The following is a 16,258-nucleotide window of genomic DNA, read 5'->3' on the forward strand; positions in this document are numbered from 1 at the left end:
TTATGCGCATGAATCTCATGTCAATTGCGTTAATTTTACTCCTATCTTTTTCTTGATAAGTCCATGTCTCGCTACCGTATAGTACAGTCGGTACAAATATAGGATATTACATAATACAATACTTATTACATAATATATTTATCGTCCTTAAAATTTGTATAATTTTAATTCAAAATGTGATCATTTCGCTATTAAATATTCCAAAATTTCTATTCAAAAGCCTTAATAGTCAGTTTTGAATTTGATGATTTGAGATGTAAATATAAAGCAATTTCGAACTGCAAAGCTTAAAATTGTACAATTTAAAAAAATGGAATCATATTACAGCAATCTTGTTGAGTATTACTTATTTCAATTTTCAATGTAATATCTTAAAATTTGTCGATTTTTAGTTGAAAATTAAAAAAAAAATCATTTCAAAATAAAAAATTTTTTATTGGACAATTTCAAGAGAGAATAATAATTCTAAGAGAAGATTTGAAATAAAAAATCAGGTTTAAAATAAAAAATTTAATTAAATTAAACCATGCAACTTAAATTGATACAGCAATAAATTAATAATTTTGGTAATCTTGCAAAGTTTAATTAGCAATGTAAAAATTATTAGTTTTTAAGTGTTTCAAATTTACTTCAAATGATGGAAACTTTAAAGGTTTTCATAATAAAAAATTTTTAATGTCACAATTTTTCGTAACAGTAAATTTTGTCAGTTTTAAATGAAATTCGGTCTGGAGGAGACATTTTTTTCATTTTTAATATTTTCCATTTAAAATTACTATTTAGTTTGAAAGTTTTTTTTAGTATAATTCAGTTCGTTATTTGATTTTATAAAAATTTGTCTAATCAGCTTTAATGTCAAATTATAAATTTAATGACAATTTAAATTCTAGAATTTCAGAAGCTTTGACTTTGAAAGATTGAATTTAGTTTTCAATATTGCATCAAATTCTAATGACTTTTGAATTTAGAATTGCTCAAATTCAAAAGTTTTCAATTTTTAATTATTGAATTTTGAGCGATTTTAATTATAAATATTACAATTTAAATTCCTCTCAATTTTAAATGGCCTAATCTTAAAATATTCAATTTCTAAGGTTTTGACATTGCCCTATTGTCTAATTTTTTTTATCTGAAATCATTCAATTTCGTCATTCTGCATTTTCACATTTTGCAACAGCATTTGTAGAAGGTATAAAAAATTGGTTTGATCAGTGAATCTCTTCAAAGGAAGAACAATTTTTTTATAGCAGCAGTCATTTGCTGTCTGAAAACTGGCGAAATGTTGTAACTGGACATCGAAAATACAGTGATACTCTTCAATAGCCCTCCCTTCTATAGCCCGTCCGAGAATTGATGCCGCGCCGCTAGTAGGTGTAACAGGAGCTGCGCGGGGTGCACGGGATCTGTGGTTGTCACTCAGGCGAACACTCAGGCGTGAACAAACAAAAGCGGAGCGTGCTATAACCAGTTAGTTCCCACCCACTGTCATCCCCAAAATCGACGCTATAGAAGAGTTTCACTGTTCATTTAATGAGACATGTTTGGTGTTTCTTCTTTAATAATATTTTTAAAAAATTTACAGAAAAAAGCGGGAACTTATTCAAGTACACAATAATATCGAAAAGTGCTTGAACATTTTCTTGAAGGTGTTTATTGATTTAAACTGTATTATAGGTTGGACATTCTATTTAATATGCGCGCACATATCTTCCATATCTCAATGCCCAGCATGCAATATGGTGGTTTATGGAGGTCACTTATGGTTTCACATATAGTAGACTTTATTAAAAAAAGAACATAAAGAATTTCTCATTAAAAGTATTTTCTATGGTCTGCTATAACATTTCGCTATTTTCATGCAGAAAATGAAGGCCGCTATAAAAAAATTGTTCTTCCTTTGAAACGATTCGCTCATCAAGTCAATTTTGTATATCTCTGCAAATGCTGTTTTGTAGTCATCAAATTCGACATTTTCAATGCAATAGAATCATGTATTGTTTAAACTGTCCTCAAACGGCATTATTCCGTGAGCGGCGGGAACTTTTTCAAATACCCAATAGACGAATTTTGTTTATTGGTCAGTCGAATGAAATGGAATATTCCACCTGTAATTACTTAAAATAATACTACACTTTACAGAACATTATATAACATATTAATTTACGTCATTAGCTTTCGTTGTTGAGAAAAAATATCTTCGTCAACAAATTTTTTATCAAACAGGGAAAATATGTCTTGTTTCATTTGCTTTGAAAAAAGAAACGTATGTTTTGTCGCCCATCGATTGCGTAACATAAGCATAGACGCATGCCTGATACAAAATAACTCAAGAGAGATTATATCGTATTTGATGACTAAGAAAAGATTAACAAGCATTAGTTTAAATGTTAACTTATCAAACTTTTCGTTGCCATAAAATATATAACTACATGAAGCCTTGGAATTTAGTTTATGATTAGAAAATAAACCAATCTCTACTACGCACTTTTTTATTTCGGTCTACGCACTTTAAAATCCAGACTATGCAACATTTTAGGTCATGATTAGAATTCCAACAGAGAAAAAGTGTTAAGTTCATCAATAAGGTTTAGAATTACAACAAAATAATTGTTGGGAAACTGCACCATCTTAACTTATCGGATATTCTTTTAGTCCTCTGGAAGCTAATATTGCATCTAGAAGATACCAACATTTATTTACACATAACTATAGTATTAAAGATTGAATGCGCCTAAAAGATGATTTGCATAAGTTTGATTATAGTATCGTTTTTTAGAGATTGAAAAATAAGAAAATAATGAGGAAATTTCCTTTTTTTACCACTATGCTGAAATCTTTTTTGGTAGTCCGATTGTTTTCGGGGAAGGCTAGATTTGAAGGTCCTGGCTCATCCATTTCTCCCCTTTTGCAAATTTAAAAATTGCAATTTTTAATAAAAATGCAGATGATTATTTCTAATTGCTTGATGAATGGAACGAGATTAATTGTCAAAAATTGTAAGAAAATTGGATGTACCTTTGTGGTTGGTTCTGAACCAATTAATTTAGATTATTACATTTTCCAACAAATAAAAAAAAAATCGAAAAAATAATGCATATCTAACATTGCGAAAATTAAAATTCATTCTTTTAAAAAATTAAATACAAAGACTTCTTTTAAGAAATTGAGGAACAATTATTTAGACTCAATTAAAAGAACTCTTAAAGTATTTAAATGCAAACCCTATGGATTGGAACAAATCATAAGTTTACTGTCTCTATTAAAAAAAATGATTTAAAATTGAAAAGTATTCTATTTTATCATGAATAAGTTTATGCAAAATAAGCATGAAAAAGATTCACTATTTAAAAACAGATTTTCAAACAACCTCACTTTTCGGAAATGAAAAAAGAGGGAGAAAGAGAGAGAAAGGCAACCAAAACCAACCTCTCACTCACCCTGTCTCCGCCCTTTTAATACTACTAGGAAACCAATATGTTTCGACGCCAATTTAGACCTCATCAGGGATTATTGATACGAAGAACTGAAGGAATGAAAAATTTATATACCAGAAAAAAATTTTAGTTGATATGCATTGAGTCTTGATTTGATTGAATGTTGAGTATGTTGAATAAGTCTAATATAATCACTATGTTTAATGATAAAATGTTTATTCTAAAAAAAAATACATTGTACTTAAAAGTACAAGAAAGTTACTTTAAACAATTAATAACTCTATCCCATAATTTGTGTATCTTGAAAGGTTCCTTTTTAGATTTTTTAAATTGTTAATTATGTTATATTTATATTTTTATTTTATATTGTTTTTTATTATAAAGATGTTTAATTCCTTATATTTTTCTCCTCTCGAAAAATTCAAAATTAGGAAATTGCATAGCGGGAGAAACCTTTTGTCTTTTAATACCAGCTGATGTTGTATGATGAGCATTTTTACAAGCAAGCATTTTTGCGTGCAACTTGAAAAGTAGAGACCTGGAGAAGATAACATGACTGGCAAATTTACGTGACTGGAATTGATGATAAAATGCCATCCGCCCTAGGTAGCAATTAACGAAAAAAGTGAACGTTTTCACATTTGTCTCGTTCGAAAGATCTTTGATCTCACGTCAGTTCTGATAGGTTCTGGGGAGATCGAAGAACGTTGGGTAATGCGACCTTTAATCGAGTCTTCAGTCTTGTCTCCATAAGGAGGACTCGGCATTCTACAAGCACTCGTCGAATCGCATTGGTTTAGTTTGAAATGAGGGAAACGGTGTAACAAGAGTTGAAGAAGGCCAATGGTCTCAGAAGAGGTTTGAATCAAAGAACGAAATTGGCATGGCACTGGCTCATTGCTCATTACCCCTAATACCATCTCCAATTCTACATAACAGTCCTACTGAAAGCTAATCAAATCATCTGGGAGTAAATGACCAATTTTATTCAAATTAGTTAGGTACTCTAATGACTTCAGTAGTCTTCAATCAATTTTTTTTTCCAGCAGAAACTGTAATGTAATTTGAGGAGCCACTGAAATTGGATATTAATTTCATGCAAAGGATGGGAGTCCAATTTTTATTAAGTTTTTCTGGGAAGTGTAATGATGATGTTTTTATTTACTTGAGTTTCTTTTTTTTTTAGGTTCTGCCTTATTTTTTTAAACGATATATTTTTTCGGCGAACCCAGGTAAATATTTACAGAGTTAGAAGAATTTTAACTTGAAAAATCTAAAATAATATAAATCGTATTATTTCGTGCACCGGTTTCAGATTGTAAGGATGATTTTTCTTTGGAAACAGTAATTTTTCAAAGATAGACCTCTTATGTAAAGTTAAATAATACTTCATATCTCTGATAGAATCATTTTAAGTTGCATATGAAGGAAAATAATTGATCTTCTCATTGTTTTTTAACTTAAAATTAATTTAAACTATAACCTAAAACTTTCTTGTTCAATTAATGATATTGCAAAAAAAACGAAAACCGGGAAAATGGCCTGGAATTTTTTTTAATTTGGAACTTTTTAGATTAGTTTTTACTTTTGCAATAAATATTGACTCGCTCTTCGAAACCAAATATACTTGGAATTATGTTCTGTGTTACCAATCATCTCCGTTAAAAAATCGAAAATGATAATACATTAAAGATTTTAAAATAAAGCTTGTGTTGATTGATCGTTTAAATAGAAAAGTCCCTTTTATATTTGGGAACGAAAAATTCCTTTTTAGATATTAATTACATATGTAACTTGCAATTCAATTCAACCTATCAAACTTCACACTCTTCCCCCTTTTCATCTCTGTTCCTCTTTTTAAAATAATTGATCTTTTTTCCCCTGTTTTTAAAAAAATTCCCCTTTTTCTCATTGTTATCGCTTAAATGAGAATAACTGAATAATAGAATCCAATGATAAAATCCAATTATTTCTCGTTGAAAGTTAATTCTTCTTAATTGAAAAGTTGTCTTCTATATTCTTGGTTAAGAATTGATCACTTTTGGTCGAAAATTCAAGTGATTTGTTGAACATTCGTCTTTTTTAGATAGAAATATTAAAAATTGAACTTTCTGTTTGAAAATTCATCTCTTTGCTAGAGAGTTTATCTAATTTGTCATAAATGCAACTATTTGGTTGTAATTTCAAATATATACTTAAAAATTCAATTAATTGTTTGAAAATTCGTCTATTTCCTTGAAAGTTGATCTATTTTGTCATTAATGCAATTGTTTGACTGTCAATTTAAATATTTGGTTAAAAATTCAACTTTTTGCTTGAAAATTGTTTCTTATAAATTAATTCTTTTGTTGAAAATTCATCTTTTCAGGATTAAATGTCAAAGGTTTTCTACAAAATTAGACTTTTTAGTTAGAAAACTCGACTCTATTGATGAAAATGTAATATATTTCAACTGAAAATCTTAGGAATATGGTATTTAGATTAATGTTACTTAAAACAATTGATTCCCCTATTATTTCCTTATTTTATTGAAAAATCATCATATTGCCCCTGTTTTGTCAGAATTTTGGGCTGTGAAGTCTGAAATCCCTTTTATAACAATTTACACTCGAGGCCGTTCAAAAACCACGTCAGGCTATTTAAAAAAACTTTTTTACCCCTCCCCTTCTTCCCCACAGATCATCACACAAAACTTATATCTTCCAGGAGTCCAGGGTGACGTCACAAATGAGAACACTCCCTTTTAAGTCAAAATTTTATCTGCTATTTCATTTGGTAAGTAATGGGGAAAGTAGAAGAATAATAGAAGAAATTCATTTAAATAAAATTAATGTGTAGGTACCATATTGAATTCAATAGGAATCGATACAGATTTCAAGTCGCAAAATATTGCATTTTCAAGAAAAACCTTGAATTTTCTACCAAGAAAAAATCATTTTCTACCAAAGGAAATAAATTTTCGAAGTATCAGTTGAGTTTTCAAGCTGAAAATTCCAATGTTTTAGAAAATCGTTGGCTTTTAAATCTGAAAAGATGATTTTTCAACCAAATATTTAAATTTGTGTGAAATTAATTAATTAATTTTAAATCAAACAGTTAAACCGACAATTAAATAGCTGAACTTTCAAGCAAAAGAGACGAATGCTAAACAAAATAGTCTAAATTTGTGACCATGTAGTTGAATTGGAAAACAAATAGTTGAATTTCAACTAATAAAGATGAATTTTTAATCATACAGTCGAATTTTCAAACAGAAAGGATTCAAATTCCACCACAAAAGTTACTTTTTAGAAGACAGTTGAATTTTTAAACAAGAACTTTTCTACCAAAAATGATGATTTTACAACCAAATGGTTATATTTTCAAGCTAAGAAGACGAATTTTTTGGAAGAAAGTTCAATTTTCAATCAAAAAACATTAATTTTTAACAACAGTAGAATATAAATGGTCGATATTTTTACCAAAAAAGATTTTGATTTGTAATAAAAACAGATTAACTTTGATCAAGCAGTTACACTTTTAAACAAAAAAGGTTTTTCGAGAAAAAAAATAATTTTTCAATTAAGTAAGATGTTTCATTCAAGAAAAAAAAGATGTTGACGAAATGGTTGAATTTTTTAGACAAATGGGCTAAGTCTCTAGAAAACAGTTAAATTTGTAAACCTAAAACACGTTTTTTTTCACAAAAAAAGTTGAATTATTAACCCAAAAAATATGAATTTCAACAAAAAAGTTAATTTTCGACTAACGAGTTAAATTTTAAACTAAAAATTATCAATTTTCCACCAAATATGAAAAGTTCATTTTGCAGTTCAAAAAACTGAGTTTTCTTTATGAGCCAGTGGCGAATCGTAGGGGAGTTTAAGCGAATTGCGGGTGCATTAGAGGCGAGCCGAAGGCGAGCAGTAAACAAAATTCCAAAAATTACCCAATTTTCCGGGATTTTAAGGAAAATTGCTAAATTACCAGAAATCTCAGGTATCCCAAACTTAACAACATTTTCGGTAATTTATGTGTAATTTATTGTAAGTTATCACTTCGAGTTTGTCCAATTACTATTCACTACTCGCAAGGAGTCCCTCAATCGTCAAATCATAATGAAGTCAGGTTATGATACCGGCGGTCCTGCAACTATCTATTTTCAGCACCTGTTGCAAACGATATTTTTTGTAAAAAATGTAGGAAATTTTTTATTTGAGACACAATAAAAACAAATTTTTAGGAAACTTAAGGTATCCAACAATTTTTGGAACAAATTTAAAAATATACGAAAATTTATGAAAAATTGCTGAGTTTCCAAAACCGAAAAATTTCTAAATTATCGGTAATTTCGGGTATCAAAAAATTTACAAAAATTTCAGACATTTTCGGTAATTTAGCAATCATTTATAGTAATTGATCACTTCGAGTTTGCCAAATCACAATTTACTACTCATAATCAGTTTCTCAAGCGTCAAATCCTAATGAAGTGAAGTTATGATTACAGCTGTCTTGTAAATTAATTCTAAATCAAAGTGCGCATGCGTAACAGTAAGAAAAGGAATCGGTTTCTAACTGCGCAGGCGTAGCAGCTAGAATACAGTTTTTTTTCTGACTGCTTTTTACCACGGTTTTGGAATTGGCTACTTCCCGCACGCAATACATGCCTAGGAAAGCGAACATTTCGTGCATGTATTGCAGAAAATGAATTTTTAACAGTATTTCATCTTTTAATTGAGTAATTGAATTTTCAATGAAGAAGATCAATTTTCTATCAAAATAGATGAATTTTCAACAAACATACAAATTTTTAACCAAGTAGTTGAATTTTCAACTATAAATGGTACATTTTCATCCACAAATATACTAGTTAAATTTTTAGATATAAAATTAATTTTCAAACAAAACAAAGAATGAATTTTCAACAAAATAGTTAAATCTTCAACCAATAAAATAAATGTTTTTTTAATACAGTGGAACCCTTTAATAACCCTCCCTTCTATAGCCCTTCCGAGATTCGACGCCGCGTCGCAGGTAGGTGTAACAGGAACTGCGCGGGGTGCGTGGGGTCGGCGGTTGGAACTCAGACGAGCACTCAGGCCTGAAAAAATAAAGGCGGAGCGGGCTATAATGAGTTAGTTCCCACCCACTGTCAGCCTCAAAATCGGCGTTATAGAAGAGTTTCTCTGTAGTTCAACCTTCAAGCAATTATTAGTTTAAATTTTAAAAAAAATATCAATAAAAACTTTAATAATCGAATTTTCAACTAAAAACGAACAATTTTCAGCCAAAATAGTTCAATTTTCAATCAAATAGTAGAATTTTTAACCAAAACAGATGAATTCTGAATTAAATATAATAGTACACTTTTCAAATAAAAATAATGAACTTTCAACAAAAAATATTGGGATTTTCTTATTGGATTCTATTAATTCAGTATGATGAAAAGAGAAAAAGGGGATGTTTCTTGAAAATAATGGTAAAATGAAGAAATCGTAAAAAAAGGGAATAGAAGGTAATAGGGGAACGAGTGGGAACTCTGCATTTAGATGCTTACCTTATTGTAAAATAAAACCACTAGTTTTTATTTTTTCAATCATTTAACCCTTAAATAACACACCTCCAAAAAATAACGTAGCTGACACTTGGGATCTTTTGGGCCCCAGAGTTTTTAAACTATTGTAAAAAGTTTCATTTTTGATATTTTTGTTGAGCATTTTTTTGGGGTATTCTTTAACTTCTCTTCTAAAGAATGAATCGGTGTATTAACTTAAATTTTATTTTTAACACTTCGAAAACCAATGAAAAATTAATGGAATTTACAAATTTTTATATTCATTCAAAAATGGTCTGGGGTCCAATGGAGCCTCAGTGTCATTTAAGGGTTAAAAAAGATTTATCTACATTTATATTTTCCATGTATGATGTCACTCTGCGTTACCCCTTCTCCCTACGTCACAAAGTGTCTCAAAATCCATTAACCCCTCTCCCCTGGCAGTGTCATGCAGTTTTTGAACAGCCCCTTATATATATTTTACCTTGTTGTCCTAAAATGTTTTTTGAAGTAATATTAAAAAATCAATTAATATAAAATTATTATTATTATAAACCCTTCAAACCGGAAAATGTTTATTTTTTGCCCGGGAAAACCTGGAAATAGCCTGGACCACACATTTTTTTTTAATTTTCGAAGAGGGTCGCAAAAGATTGCGAGTTGGGAGGAAAGCTTTGAAATCAGTTTACTCTCAACTTCGTGCAATCGTGCAAATCTCAATTTTCATTCTCAACTTCTCACTGTCTCAGCCTCACAACTAAACAGACTAAAGGTTGAGTTTATGAGCCCTAGCGCAGCCGCGTTGCACCACCACGACCACCACCATAACTCTCTCATCTCAATTCTCAACATTCTCAACGAGCAATAACAGAACAGAGGCGAGCATCGAACTGCTCCTGAAAAGCCAGCGCCAGTCGCCTCTCGTCTCGCCTTCCTTTTGCGTCAGTGATCGGATCGGTTCGCTTCTGGCTTCCTCATATCTTCGTCGAACTTCTACTTGAACCTCGACTTTCGGATCTCAATCTACCAAAGCGCGTGAGGTACGTATTCAAAACCACGTACTTCACTTCTATCTTATTGTACGCATCGATTTTCAAATTTAAATCCCAGCCGCGCTCCAGGTGCAATGTCTCGCGAGCGGACCGCCAAAAAACTCACGACCGAGACCAAGGGAGTTTTTGCCCTTTCGGTCCGGGAGGGAAGATGCAAGCTGCTTTGTCGTAGAATCTCTGGACCGCGCTCCTAGTTTCCTACGGTGCTGTTTTCATTGATTTTCCGCCCGGAGACCCGCCCCGCACGGGGCAGACCACCAGGAAGCAGAGTGATTTGTTTGTGATTTTTTGCATTTTTTCGGGCCCCCCTCAAAGAATCTGAATACTCTTGGTGAAGAGGGGTTTTGTCTGGTAGAGAATCCCGGTGCATGCGCCTGCAAACTTTAATCTCCCAATTTTCTTTTGCAATAGATGATATATAACAATTTTTTCGGGCTTTTAGTGGAAAGAAAGAGTGCTGTTTCATTTGCGAAATCGTTTTGTTGTGAACTTATTACGAGACTCGAGTTTTGATAATTTAGTAAATATTTACTTTTTTAAATCTTGAATTTGAATAAATCTGAGATCCTTGAATTTACAGAACTTCCAATAATAAAAAAAAATTAGTAAACAATCTGAGTAGTGCCTAAAAAAAGGGCCGGCCCTCTAAAGACTAAAATATGAATTTCGAGAAAGTTAAACAATGTGAGTTAATATAAATATGAGTGAACGACATGGATACTTTAAAATCAGGCTAATAAACTCTTATACATTTGTTACTGAATCTAAAACTTGAATTTCAGTTAAAATTGACAAAAACATTCCTTGCAAGGGAAAAGGCATCAAACTAATATTTTGTGCTAAGATTCCTGTTCCACGATGCATATCCTGAACTTGTTGTTGTCTTAGGAATTTGGACTTCAGAACTGCACAGGAAAATTAGAACAATACAGAAAAAATTTAACCCTATTTTAACATCTTTCATTATTGACATTTATCTACGTCTTTTGTTTTTTGTGACACTTAGATCTGTTTTTGACAATTAGATCAGTTGAAGGGCTGTAATTCAGAATTAGATAACCAACAAAATCAGATTTTTTCAGGAGAGCGAAAAGACATTCTGTGAAATCGAAATCGTCATTTAATGATCAGGAAAAAACTAATTCCAATATGGCGTGTACCTGATTTAAGTGCAAAAAAATCTGATTGGAAAACTTTATCCTGTTTCGAGGAAATAGATGTGTCAATTGAAAATCTCAAAAGTGACACTGACCGCAAATTAATTAATACATTTTTTATGCAAACAATTCTTCTGTTCCGCGAAAATCAAAATTTATCGTGATCTTATTATAGCTGATGATTTTTCATCGAAAGGCCTAAAAAAGAGACTTTTTTTAATAAACAAAAATTATTTCAAGAAATATTAATGCTGCAGGGAAGATAAAAAAATTATTACCACGCTCAAATCGTAAGATAAAATTGTTAATAAAATTTAAATTTAATTTGTTTTATTACTATATTAAAAAAACGAAAATTTGGACAAATCGTTTTAACACAGTCTGTATTTGATTTTTCAAACATGTTTTATGCCAAGCCTGCCCAGAGAGGGTAAAATTCGTCGAAATTGCTCATTTGCCAGATGGGATTTTTCTACCTCCACTGGCCTTTACTCATTCAACTTCACTAGAGACCAAAATCCCAAGCCTCTTGAACTGAGCAGAGGGGAGTGGTAGTGGAGGAATTTCAACATGTGGCGTTTGTGTCGATTTTCCCTCTCTTGGCAGACCTATTTGATGCAATAAACAATTTTATAATTTAGATTGTATTTTTGTTCACTGAAAGATTTTTTTTTCATTTACTTTGTTTATCTTTTAAATAATTTCAATTTTTTGCTTAGATTTACACAATTTTTATTTTATCCTACATTTGAACGTCTGACATCAGAAGACATTTTAAAGATTAGTTAAGCCCCTCTCCGATAATCGTCATACGTTTTCATAAATTTGAATATTAATTAGAAATTATTAATTACTTTTAATTAAAGAATACAGAAGAGAAAATTTAATAGGCCCTGGTTGTATATTCAGTTATATTCTTTGTTTTTATGTCGATGATTTGTTTGGTTTCTTTTATGGACGAAAAATAGAAACTGTCATATTAAATTGACAAAATCACTATAAAAATTTACTTGATATATTTGCAGGTTTTTTAAAGGATAGACCAATATTTTTACTTTTTCATGTCATGTGCTTGTGCTAAAAACCTGGAGACGTTAAATATCGAATTTAAAAGAAAAACGGGGTTTGAATGTGAATAACAAACTCTGTACGAGCTCCACGTCTCCATTTCCAATTAATGACTTATGATAATTCAGATATTTTTCTTTGCTAAGTGTATTTTTAAACTCGACAAATTATCTCGAATGGTCCATTTAAATAAATGATTTAAAGCAATTCTTCACAGTTTTATTTACTTCGTATTTTTTTGTTTTGTTTTTAGCAATGCTAAAAATAGAGTGGCAGAAAAAAATTGGTATTTAATGACCAATTCCGATTTGTTAAGATGACTTACTTAGATGGTTCTTCGAACTTTTAATATTTAGTAAACATTCACTGTTATAAATTCGAAATCTTCTCAGTTCTGTGAGTAGTAACATTGTAGAATTTGAAGTTCACATTTTTGCTACAAAGAATTCAGTGCACTTAAATATATGTATTTTTTAAATACAAAATGTTTAGCTTTTGAATTTTGAATGCTTTAAAACTTTTATCTCTACACTTTGACTTCTTTCTAATTTTGAATTTTTAACTTTTCTGTGCTTCCAATTTTAGAAATTTAATAATTTATGTTCATGCTCTGTAAGAATCTTGCAGCTTTTCAATTTGGGTCTCGGTCTTTTCAGTGTAAAGACTAAAATTCCACTTTTTGATTTAATTTTAAGTTGTGGAATTTGAAAATAAAGCATTAATCAAGTAGTACTGTCAAAACGTTTCAATATTTGAATGAACTTTAAATTGGGATTTGTGCAATTGTTAGATTTAAATTTCGACTTTCGAAAAGTTTTGATATTTCCCCAAATTTAAAAATTTTTTTTAGTATTTAATGGTGTATTAATTTTAAACTTTGAGATGCGTTTTTAATTCTTATAAATGCTTATTGTTTCAATTTCAAAAGCTTCCAAATGGGAAAATAAGTATCTTTAAATACTTTTTAATGTCATCTAAAACTCATTTTGTAGCAATTTCTTCATTTCTCAAAATCTTTTGTCTATTGACGAATAAATTTTGTCATGATTTAAATTTAAACCGTCGAGTTTAATTCTTTTTTATTTAGGAATGCCGGAAAATATTTGCATTTAAATAATTAACCCTCCGTTTACAGACTTCTTTTTCCTAAGTATCTGCTATGCCGTCCAATTGTTGTTGGTGTCAAACGTTGAAAAATTTAAAAAATAAAAATTGAATCAATGCTTGTTAAAAAAATCATAATTTTACAACAAATAAATTTTTTTTTAATCGTTGCAGGGTTTGAAAGCTTAGACTGTGACTTTCAAAAAAATCAGGCAGGCAATTCTATAGAAAAAATAGGATATTGAATGTTAATCCATATTTATTGTACAAAAATAGACCAGAACTTATTACATGAAAAGTTTTTGTGGCTCATATAAATACCCGAAAATACCAAATAAAGCAAAACAATTAATGTTCACTAACTGGTGAAAACACTAACGCAGTTCACAGACATGTTATTTTAAGTCACTGTGCGCACTTTCATCGCGCGCCACTCAAAATTTCACTGACAAACTGCAGCTCCACTGACAGGACATTCCAGTTTGAAAAATCGTTTGTGCCTTAAAATCCCCTGCCTGTAAACGGAGGGTTAATATTATCAGATAAATACTATAAAATAATTTTTCAATTGATTATATTGGAATTTTAAAAATATGAAAAGCAAATTTTCAACTCTAATTAAAAAAAAAAAAATACCAAGAATTTTATTGTAGCTTGTGTCTTTTTGTCCAAGAATTTTTATTTAATTTTATTTTTCAAGGTTAAAACAAAACCTACGCGTCAAATGAAAAAATGATTGATAACGAATTTGTAGATCTTTTTCGGATGCAACATTTTTGTCCATTCATATTTTTTTATAACCTTGTATAGTTTAACCGAAAAATGGAATTTTTGATTTTTCATTATTTTATGTGCGATCAAGATTTTAATCTTCATTTTTGCGAAATAATTTTAAAACTTTTTACTATAATCTTGTAGGGCTTTAAAAAAGTAACGTTTTTCTTCTTTTGACTTTTTTCGTACCGTGCGTTGTTTGGCTAAAAATGTTCATTTTCTTTTGTTTTTTAGATTTTAAAAATGCTATGACTGATAATTTTATATTTGTCGGAAAAATTCGTGGGGATCAATTGTTCGAGTTTCCGAATACTATGAATAGCCGGACATAGAATTTCTAAATCTAGAAAAAATGTTTTCACACATTTTGAAAGTGCTCTAAATTTTTGAATTTTTATTCAAAATAGCTGGTTAACGAATTCGTCCTTTATTTTGATGCCTTAAAAAACTTTGCCAAAGCTCAATCCTATCTGATTAGTCTTTCAAAAGTTATCGTGTCTACAGGATACAGACAGACACGTTCGTAAAAATCGTTTTTTCTAACTGAGTGAGGTCTCAAAACGTGGAGATATGTGAAAACCCACTAAGTCAAATTTCTTATAAAACCAAAATTTTCTTATTAGGATCAGAATGTAAAAATAGAACTCCCAATATGCTTTAAAGACGGTCTCTATTATTTGTAGTAAAATATTTTAAATTTCACTGATATTCTGGAAGTCTGTTTCTTTAATATTTTTTGAAAAGGATAGTCGTAAATCCTCAGTAAACAAGAAAACTATTAGTCGAATAAAAAATCATCTTTCGTAGGTACTTACAACAATCAACAATTTTATTTCAACACCTTTTCCATTTTTTATATATTATTTTTGTCCATACTCTGTTTATTTAGAAGAACAACAATATCGGTAATCGAGAAAATATCCCTGGCCTGATTAAAAAGATTGACAATTAATACTGAAATTAACAATTGTACAATATTTTTGTTCTAACCTGCCTGAAGGTATGCCAACGGATTATTTTTTAGTAAGCACTGCGCTTCTTATCGAAAAAAAAGTAGGAACAGCAAATCGTGTTTCATTTATCAACTCATCCTGTTTCTTGCTGGATTTAATCTCTGCTTTCAGACTTCTTATCATTATGCGTTTCACTTCCAGAAAGAATGCACCTTACTATATTTCTTTCAGATTACGATAATGAAGTACTTAATTAATTTAGGATCCTTATAATTAATTTATCTTCAATTTATCGTCCGAAAAATTAATCTTATAATTAATATTTAGCTGTTTAAATATAGTTTATTTTGAGACTGAATTTATTAATTAATTAATAGTTAAAACAGATTAGGTAATACATTTTCTAATATAAATGATGAAGAGCGCTGTAGTTACTTCTGAAATGTTCGTAGGGTTTTCAAAATTCAGTACTTCATTACAGAAAATGGAACAGAATCTCTTGAATTTAAAAACCAATATCGATAAATCGTAGGATAAAAGCAACGTGATTTTTTATAATCTGTCAATGCGCAAAATAATAAAACAAAATTGAACCATATCTTTATTTCGCTCGTACTGAAGGTAATCCTATTAATAAAATGGAAACGAGAGTACTAGATTTGTCTTTTTTTCTTAGCAAAGGTGATCAATTTCCGTCTGAATAAATACAAAGAAATGAATAAAAAGATTAAATATATTTTAAGTTTAAACGTTCCATTCGCATGTTTCATTTTCATCAACGTAACTCTGGACTACTGAATAAAATTGAATTTTTCTCATTTTATTTTTTTTTTTCTCTTATAAGAAATTGAGTTACTAAACAAAATTGAATTGATAAAAGGAGGTCTACAAATATTGAACAAGTTCTTCGTCTGGCAGATTGTGAATTGAACTATTTTTATGTTCGTGAATTCAGAAAGCTCGGCATTACAGAAAAAAATATATAACAGAAGTTATCGAATATGAACCCATTGAGTATTTGTTCAACTCGAAGATGGGTTTCATAGCGCTTTCAAGTTACTTCTAGTGAATCTAGTGAATACAGGTCACAGAGCATCAATGACCGCTTCGATGGAAACTTGGGCAGAACAAGAAACTTTTGTTTGTGCAAGTCTGGGCAGAGTGTCCTTTTGAATTTACAACA

The 16,258-nt window shown here is 30.1% G+C and overlaps 2 protein-coding genes across 9 annotated transcripts in view; both read left to right on the forward strand.

Moving 5' to 3' along the window:
- LOC117177307 (PAN2-PAN3 deadenylation complex subunit PAN3) overlaps nucleotides 1-16,258 on the forward strand; it is an 84,379-nt gene that overhangs the window by 38,228 nt on the left and 29,893 nt on the right. The window lies entirely within an intron of this gene.
- Nucleotides 9,831-16,258, forward strand: part of LOC117177308 — a 75,138-nt gene continuing 68,710 nt past the window's right edge. Inside the window, exon 1 of one of the 2 annotated variants that reach the window (XM_033367919.1) lies at nucleotides 9,831-10,007. The gene's annotated coding sequence lies outside the window, so the exon portion shown is untranslated. The remainder of the gene's footprint in view (nucleotides 10,008-16,258) is intronic. The other variant, XM_033367920.1, reaches the window with a different exon arrangement.

The sequence above is a fragment of the Belonocnema kinseyi genome, chromosome 7 (genome assembly GCF_010883055.1).
Source record: "Belonocnema kinseyi isolate 2016_QV_RU_SX_M_011 chromosome 7, B_treatae_v1, whole genome shotgun sequence".
NCBI lineage: Eukaryota > Metazoa > Arthropoda > Insecta > Hymenoptera > Cynipidae > Belonocnema > Belonocnema kinseyi.